Here is a 9,154-nt window from a genome sequence, read left to right as displayed (position 1 = left end):
TTAATTCTACATTTTATCCCATATTCTGTATTTTCATTGTTTTCAAGAATAAATATTTTTCTTACTTAATTTTGCATTTTTAGGTAATAAATAAAGATTGGATGAGTTGCGGAGCAAAAAGAGCAGAAAAGTAGTGAAAAGCCAGGAGAAATCACGCAAGGAAGCCGCGAAGAATGGTGCGCACAACCTCATTTTCTACACACAAAAACGCCTCCGTTCTCAGCCGTCAGATCAGCTCTCAGAAGCATCCGATGGTCGCTCCTTCATAGAGCATCAAAATCTGAAGTCTCTGCCAAGCACCACAGCGCTGAAATTCCAAGCCTTCAGATTAGATGGTAGTTGAATCCAACGGTTGCTCCCTTGCTGTTCATCGAAGTTTGATATCTCCGTCCTACACTACAGTACCTAACTCCATCAAGTACCGTTCGTTTCGTTGTATCTCCTCATCCAACGGTCGCTCATCGCTTGCCTCCGTATCACCGTCCGATCTACCTACCAGCTCCACATCCCACGGCTCATCCTCGCTGTTCATCCAATTTGATGAAGCCTCCTAACACCCTAGCAACCGAACCCTACCACCTAACCAAACACCCCCCTTCTCTCCCAAACCATCGAGCCCCTCTCCTCCATCCCCTCCCTCTGCAGAGACACCATGTCCGCCACCATCTCCTCCACCTGCTATCCCATCTTCTCCACCATCACCACCATAAGTACCACAGCGTCAAACAATGATAACCCATCATTGTTCCCATCTCCCTAGTCCATCTACTTTACTTATTCCACACATTTTCAACCGAAACCCTAAAGTGTGAAATAGGTAAATTAGGTCGAGCTAGAGTGAAATTGAAGGCATGGAGAGGTAGAGAAGGACAAATAGAGTAATGGGTCGAGTTCAATTTGATGTTGCTACATCAAATTAGGTAAAGAAATCAAACCCTAGTCTACTGTTTTTAATTTGGGAATTGTTTTTGGTAGAACCCTAATTGTGTTGAGGACTATAAATAGCCTTGTGGGTGTGATGTAAAAACTATGCTGGACTAGCCAGTGTCCAGAACTTTCAAGTTCTGTTTAATTTTAATTTCAGTTTCAATTTCTATTTCAATTTCAAATTACTCTTTCTGTTTACCATGTTTTAATTCATCACTACCATGTTTTAGTTCATCACTAGGAAGTAGATGAAGCCTCTATGCCACAGTGAAGTAAATGATTAGTTTTGTTCTTGATGAGCTTGAATTAGAACCATGGAGAATTGATTACTCAGTGATGATAGTAACCTGTGATTGGTGGTGCTGTAAGAAGACCACCAATGCTAGGGGTGAACAGGATTAACTAGGTGAGCAATTTTCTTTAGATATAGGATAGTTAGTCAATTAGTGATCAAGTCCATCTGTGATTGATGGTGCTGTAAGAAGACCATCAATGCTAGGGGTGCATGAGTGAACTAGGTGAATAGCTTATCCTAGATGAAAGCCCAGAACACAAGGCAGGCCTGAACCTTCACCTTGTTTACTAAGGCCAAGAGCAAGACTTGCACTGGACATGATATAGCTGAGGATTTAGGTGGATTCAATATCCTAGTTTTCCCCAATTCCCTGTTTAGGTAGACTTTAGCTTAGAAAACTTCAATAGCTCCCTCCAAGTCCCTGTGGACAAACCTTTTCTTCCCATCACTAACTACAATTGATCCTGTGCACTTGCAGGTCAGTTTGTAGGTTCTTTCAAAACCCCACCAACGGTGAATATTGAATGCTTTGTTACCAAGGTAGCATTGATTGCAAATCCTGATTTTGAAGACTATATAAAGGAGAACTCTAGTAACTGGGAAACCTAATCCCCACACCTAAAGAAAAGAATATGGTCTAAAACAGTCTGTGAAACAGGGTTCTAAGAATTCCATTCAAGAAGGTTATGGTGGACATATTATTGTTCACCCCAGCACAACTTAATTGTGTTGTTGGTGTATCTTGTCTCAGGTGCCTGGTTCAAAAGAGACAAGAGTTTGCACACTTCGGGCTTTAGGAAAAGAAGAAAAAAAAGTTGTTTGTTTTGTTTTTCTCTTTGGTTTCGTTTTTCTCCTGTTTGGAATTTTTTCATCTTTTCATATCTAATTGATATTGAAAGGACTTTCCCTGTTTGATCAATAAAAAAAGGTTAAAATCGACAATTATGCCTTTTTAGGGTTGTGAATTGTGCGTACGTGAGTCTTCTTTTATATAAAGGTTCTGTAACCCTATATTACTTTTTCCTTCTCTGAATACTCTTTTTATCACAAGATTGCTTGTTGAGCCTGATTTCTGAATTCCTCCCACAATGACATACTTATATGGAGACTCCAAGCATTATATCTTCTGATGGAAAAGATGTTAATATGATTGTTAAGCCATCAATCATGAGGAAAAAGATAAATCTCCTATACCTTCAACTTTGAAAAGAAAACGGAGGAATGTGAGAAAACCAAGGGATGTTCCTTCAAATCTTCAAAAGTTTTCTGGTGTTCTTGAAGAGTTGAAGGAAACAAGAAAGGAGATACAACAAATAAAGGCTATTGTTTTTAGGACTCTTGAAATTCAGAAGGCCTGGTTCGGCACCAGTCAAGAAGGTTTGTTGGAATTGACTCTTTTCTTCATGAACCTTATGTTCCAATGGCTGTTGACGACAAGGAGTTCGGGAACGATAAAGAATTTTTCAAAGGTCTTAATGTCTAGGAAACTTCTTATGAGAATTTATTCTTGTGTTTTAAGAAGGATAACTAGGATTTGGAATATCAATTATTGTGAGTACACATAGCTATTGCCAACGATTTTCATCTTGCAATGTTTTTAGATTTATTTATTTAAATTATAAAGTTTACTTGGAAGATGATTTTGCAGTATTAATTTTTATTGGTTTCATATATTGCAAAAATTGTTATGGGATATGTGTGTTTGCGTCCGTAAACTATGATTGTCCCATATATGTCAAAAGTTAAGCCTATTATGTCATTATGCAAATATGATGTAAGATAGGATGAAATTTTGATTAAAAAGATTAAGTCCATGATATCACTATGCAAATATTGATCAAAATAGAATGAATCTTTGAATATTCCGCAGTATTGATCTTTCCCTGATCCACTTCAATGTGAAAGTACTGTGCGGCTCCGTAAGTTCTCTTATGTTGAGCATTTCCGATTAAATTAATCATGGGTTCTCTTGTGGTTAATTTAATTAAGTTTTTTTGATACAAATTCATGTATCATGTAAATTTCTAATGTCCAAATAAATCCTTCTTTTCTTCCAAAAGTAAGGTCGCTCTTGTTGTTCTTTAGGGAATGACACTATATGGGGGAGAGTTCTTATTTGAACTTGTGCTTAATTGCCAAATCTTTGTGGGGAGTGCGCGGCTGTGGAATATTGTAGGAGTTTTATTGTATCTTTATAAACTCCTCGATGAATACACTAAGTTTCGACTATGTGAAATCATTGACACAAAGTTGATATGTTTTCTTTTAGTCATGAAGAATCTCTATGAGAATTAGTGTGTAGTTCATACTACAAATACATATGGTTTACGGATCATTATGTAAGGGGGAGTGGTTTTCATATGAGATGAAGTATTTACTAAGGGGGAGTGATACATATCACCATAGTATTGTTGTCAAAGTTGTGATACAATTGGACTTTAATGTTGTGTAATAATACTATGACATTGTATAACAATACGAAAATATCTTGTTTTTATAAATTGTTATAGATACGGATCTTCAACAACTATGATGTTGAGTTGAACACGTTCAGAATCATTGGAGTACTTGGAAGTGATGAAGATTTCGATTGAAGAACCAAGGAAATCAAGCATTTGTATGGGAAGCTACAAATTTTATCTATTTTGTAATCCATATGTATTTATAATTTTGTCACTAAAATTTACAAAGGGGGAGATTGTTAGAGCACTGCTCGGTCGAACTCGCAAGCGTTGCTATCTCAAGCTTGTTTTCAGATTTAGTTGCCAAAACTATAAGTCTTGGTTTCTAGTCTATTTATAGCTAAGTCTCGGATTAGGATAGTAAGTGTAGTTGAGTATTAGACTTCACAGCGTTCATCGATTGAAGATGAAGAACTACTAAGGGGAGATTGTGTAACTTCATCAACAAAAAGGTATGTGAAGACTTGAACTCATATATCACTCAAACGTCTATCTACTCTATCTTCTATTTGAGACAAAATTCGTATAGCTATATAGACTTCAATTATACACATTTGATATTTCGAGATGAGTTTAACTCGCTTACATATTTCTCATAATATGTGTTGGTAATCTTTCGCTTAAACCAAGTTCATCCTATATTCTTGACGAAAGTTGAAAGATGATCATGTGAGACAGTCATTTGATGTAGACTCTGAATGTTTCGTATTGATCATTCGATCACCTGAAAATTGCTTTGAAGCTAATAGTTTGCATGAGACAACTTTGTCGTCTTATAAGAATGTTTCAATGATTGAATTGGGAGTTTAGAACAATTAACGATGATCGGATATAGCACAGTATGCGTACTTGTATGCTAACTGTTGCAAGTTATTCCAAGTTCGGGAACCATGGTATGCATACCCGTATGCGTACTGGTTGGTTTAAAGAAAGTCCGGGAACTTAGTATGCATACCCGTATGCGTACTGGCGTAAAATTCATGTCCAAGTATTCAACTGAGTTTGGAGGTATGCATACCAGTACTCGAATACTGGCGAAGCCAAACTAAAGTCCGGCCACTTAGGTATGTGTACCCGTTTGCATACTTGAGTAGGTTATGTTCTAAAATCGGTTTGTTCATGAACTAATACATTTATATATTAAGGAATGCCATCTTTTGCAAACCGTGGCTATAATGTTTATGAATTGATTCGAGTGAATCGAAATCGATTTTGCTTCATTTGTGTCTTGTATAGTTTCATTTGAGTCATTTGAACTAGTTATGGTTAAGATGAATAAGATTGATATGAAAGTGTTCATATGGCTAAATTCGGTTAACTATTGTTGAGCCAACAAGGTGTACACTTTTAGGTACAGTTACTCATATCTAAATGAAGTCACTTTTCATTTGTGTGTAATAAGCTAAGTTCGATCCAACGGTTGAAAGATATTAGCTTGAGTCTAATCAGGTTTTCATCTAACGGTGAATATTGAATGCTTTGTTACCAAGGTAACATTGATTGCAAACCCTGATTTGAAGACTATATAAGGGAGAACTCTAGAAACCGGGAAACCTAATCCCCACACCTCGTGATACTAGTTGCGACTAGAGTCGATTCTCCTTTAACCTTAGGTTTTTTCAAAACCCTGTAGGTTAACGACTTGAAGACTTCATTGGGATTGTGAAGCCAGACCCAACTATTTTTTCTGTAGTTGCGTGTTCTGATCTTGCTTTATTCTATCGTATTGAGTATTATCTTCTCTAAGATTTGCTCGAGATTTAATCTTCGATGGGCAAGATAAAAAGTAGTCACAAACATTTTCGTCTCATCGTTTTTGATTCCACAATATCTTGTTTCGCTACCATACGATTAAGAATATTGTGAGGTGATTTATATTACTAGGTTGTTCTTCGGGAATATAAGACCGGAGTATCAATTGTTTCCTGTTCACCTTGATTTATCAAAAGACGGAACAAAACTCATAGGTATTTCTGTGGGATACCGATTTATCTATTCAATAGACTTTTCTGTGTGAGACAGATTGGTTTATCAAGTCTTCGACTTTGGGTCGTAGCAACTCTTAGTTGTGGGTGAGATCATCTAAGGGAATCAAGTGCGCAGAGTCCTGTTAGGATTCAGAGGCATAAGGAATGCGACTGTACCTTGATCACTGTGAGATTGGTTAGGGATTAACTACATTCATGTCCAAAGTTAACTTGGAGTAGGCTAGTGTCTGTGGCGGCATAATACAGTGTGGTGTTCAAATCTGGACTAGGTCCCGGGGATTTTCTGCATTTGCGGTTTCTGTTAGAGCATTGCTCGGTCGAACTCGCAAGTGTTACTATCTCAAGCTTATTTGTCAAGTTTAGTTGCCAAAACTATAAGTCTTAATTTCTAGTCTATTTATAGCTAAGTCTCAGACTAGGATAGTAAGTGTAGTTGAGCTATAGACTCCACGGCGTTCATCATGCCAAGACGAAGAACTACTCAAGGTACTTGTGGAACTTCATCGAAAAAAAGGTATGTGGAGACTTGAACTTATCTATCACTCAAAAGTCTATCTATTCTATCTTCTATCTTGAGAAAAAAGTCGTATTGTTATATAGACTTCGATTATCACATTTGTTATTTCCAGCCGAGTTTATCTCGCTTATCTATTTCTCGAAATATGTGTTGGTAAGCTTTCGCTTTGACCAAGTTTATTTTTACTCGTGACGAAAGTCATGTTGATTATTTCAATAACTTGAAAATCGCTTTGATGAAAAATAGTTTGTGAATAACAACTATATAACATCCTCTAAGAAAGTTTCAACGATTGAAATGAGAGTTTAGAAACATGTAACCATCTTTGGATATAAACATAGTGTGTTATCATATTTGTGTAAAAGTCCAAAACCGGGAACCCAAAGTATGCGTACCCGTACGCATACTGGCGGTTGTTGGAAATCCGGGTAATTATGCGTACCCGTACGCATACTGGTGGAATGTTCACGTCCGTGAATTTCTGATGGAGTTTGAAAGTAACAACAAACTCAATCCGGTTACTTAAGTACGCGTACCCGTTTGCATACTTAGGTAGGTTACTTTCTAAAATCGGTTTGTTCATGAACTAAAACATTTATATAATAAGGAATGCAATCTTTGCAAACCGTGGCTATAATGTTCATGAATCGATTCGACTGAATCAAAACTGATTTTGCTTTGATTGTGTTTTGTATACTACTATGAGATCTAAGCAATTGAACAACTCTCTAACTAGTTCATTTGAGTCATTTGAACTAGTTATGATGAAGATGAATAAGGTTGATATGAAAGTGCTCATATGGCTAACTATTGGTTAACTATTGTTGAACCGACTAAGTGTACACGTTTAGGTACGGTTACTCAAACCTAAATGAAGTAACATTTCATTTGTGCATAACAAGCTAAGTTCGATCTAACGGTTGAAAGATATTAGCTTGAATCTAATCAGGTTTTAATCTGACGGTGAATATTGAATGCTTTGTTACCAAGGTAATTTAAATTCCAAACCCTTATTTTGAGACTATATAAAGGAGAACTCTAGCAACTGGGAAACCTAATCCCCACACCTCCTGTGTGATACCAGTTGCATAAACTAGAGTCGATTCTCCTTTAACCTTAGGTTTTTCACAAAACCCTGTAGGTTAACGACTTGAAGACTTTATTGGGATTGTGAAGCCAGACCCAACTATTTTCTCTGTAGTTGTGTGATCTGATCTTACGATCTCTATCGTGATTGAGTGCAATCGTAGGATTGGCTTGAGATTTATACCTCCGATAAGCAAGATAGAAAAGTAGTCACAAACACCTTCGCCTCATCGTTTATTATCCCACAATATCTTTTCGCTAGTCGATTAAGATTATTATGAGGTGACTGATATTTCTAGGTTGTTCTTCGGAAATATAAGTCCAGTATATCAATTGGTTCCTGTTCACCTTGATTTATCAAAAGAAGGAACAAAACTCGTAGGTATTTATGTGGGAGACAGATTTATCTATTCCTATAGACTTTTCTGTGTGAGACAGATTTGTTTATCAAGTCTTCGACTTTAGGTCGTAGCAACTCTTAGTTGTGGGTGAGATCAGCTAAGGGAATCAAGTGCGTGGTATCCTGCTGGGATCAGAGATATAAAGAACACAATTGTACCTTGAATCAGTGTGAGATTGATTGGGGTTCAACTACAGTCCAGGCCGAAGTTAGTTTGTAGTAGGCTAGTGTCTGTAGCGGCTTAATACAGTGTGGTGTTCAATCTGGACTAGGTCCCAGGGTTTTTCTGCATTTGCGGTTTCCTCGTTAACAAAACTTTTGGTGTCTGTGTTATTTATTTTCCGCATTATATTTGTTTATATAATTGAAATATCAGAGGTTGTGTGAAGTTCAATCAATTAGATAATTCAACCTTTGGTTGTTGATATAAATTGATTGACACTTGTATATTGGTCTTTGGTACCATCCAAGTTATTTCTCATATTAATCTGGCTCACATATTTCTATTTGTTCGATAGCAGATTGACTTGAGAAACTGAGATACAACTCTTGGATATATCTCCATTGATTGAGTCTGACTGTCTAGTTAATTATCTTGGAATTTTATTGGAGTTTGTCCATACAGATTGCCTAAACGAAATATTGGGTGAGGTTGTTAGATCCACGCTTTTTCAAAGATTATATACCCGAAAACCACGGCAGTCAGATGCATAGCCAAGAAAAATACCTTCATCGCTTTTGGAACCAAATTTCCCTTTATGTTCTCGATCTTTTGGAATATATCACTTACTTCCAAACACTCTGAGATAATATAAGTTGGGATTCTTACAATACCACAACTAATAAGGAGATAGACACGGTTGATCAAATAGCATGCTGTAAAAATAACTTCTCCCCAAAGCTTTAACAATAAGTTTTTGTTATGGAGCATTATACTTGCCATTTCTTGAATGTTCCTATTATTTCTTTCCGCAACTCCATTGGATTTGTGGAGTAATGGTGGTGAGTATTGTTGAATAATCCCAGTTTATCATAAAAATTGAAACACCTTAGTATCTTTGAATTCAGTCCCACGGTCGCTTCTAATTTTATTTAGCTTGCGACCCTGTTCGTTCTGGATTCGATTAACAATAATCTTGAATTCACCAAAGGTTTCATTCTTATGAGCTAAGAAAGCTACCCAAGTGAACCTGGTGTAATCATCTACCATAACTAAAGCATACTTCTTCCCAGCAACAATAGGTTGTTAAACGGCACCGAAGAGATCCATATGAATTAAATCAAGTGGAGATTTATTGAGAATATCTCGAGATGATTTAAGTTGAAATTCTGTTTATTTACCCTTTTGACAGGCACCACGGACACCTTCAATCTTAACATTGATTTTGGGAACACCTCTAACAAGTTCTTTGTCAATGATCTTAGTTAGAAGACGATAATTGATGTGACCAAAAATTTCATGCCAAAGATGTGTAGATT

This window comes from Papaver somniferum, chromosome 6, assembly GCF_003573695.1.
Source record: "Papaver somniferum cultivar HN1 chromosome 6, ASM357369v1, whole genome shotgun sequence".
Lineage (NCBI taxonomy): Eukaryota > Viridiplantae > Streptophyta > Magnoliopsida > Ranunculales > Papaveraceae > Papaver > Papaver somniferum.
This window is presented reverse-complemented; position numbering follows the sequence as displayed.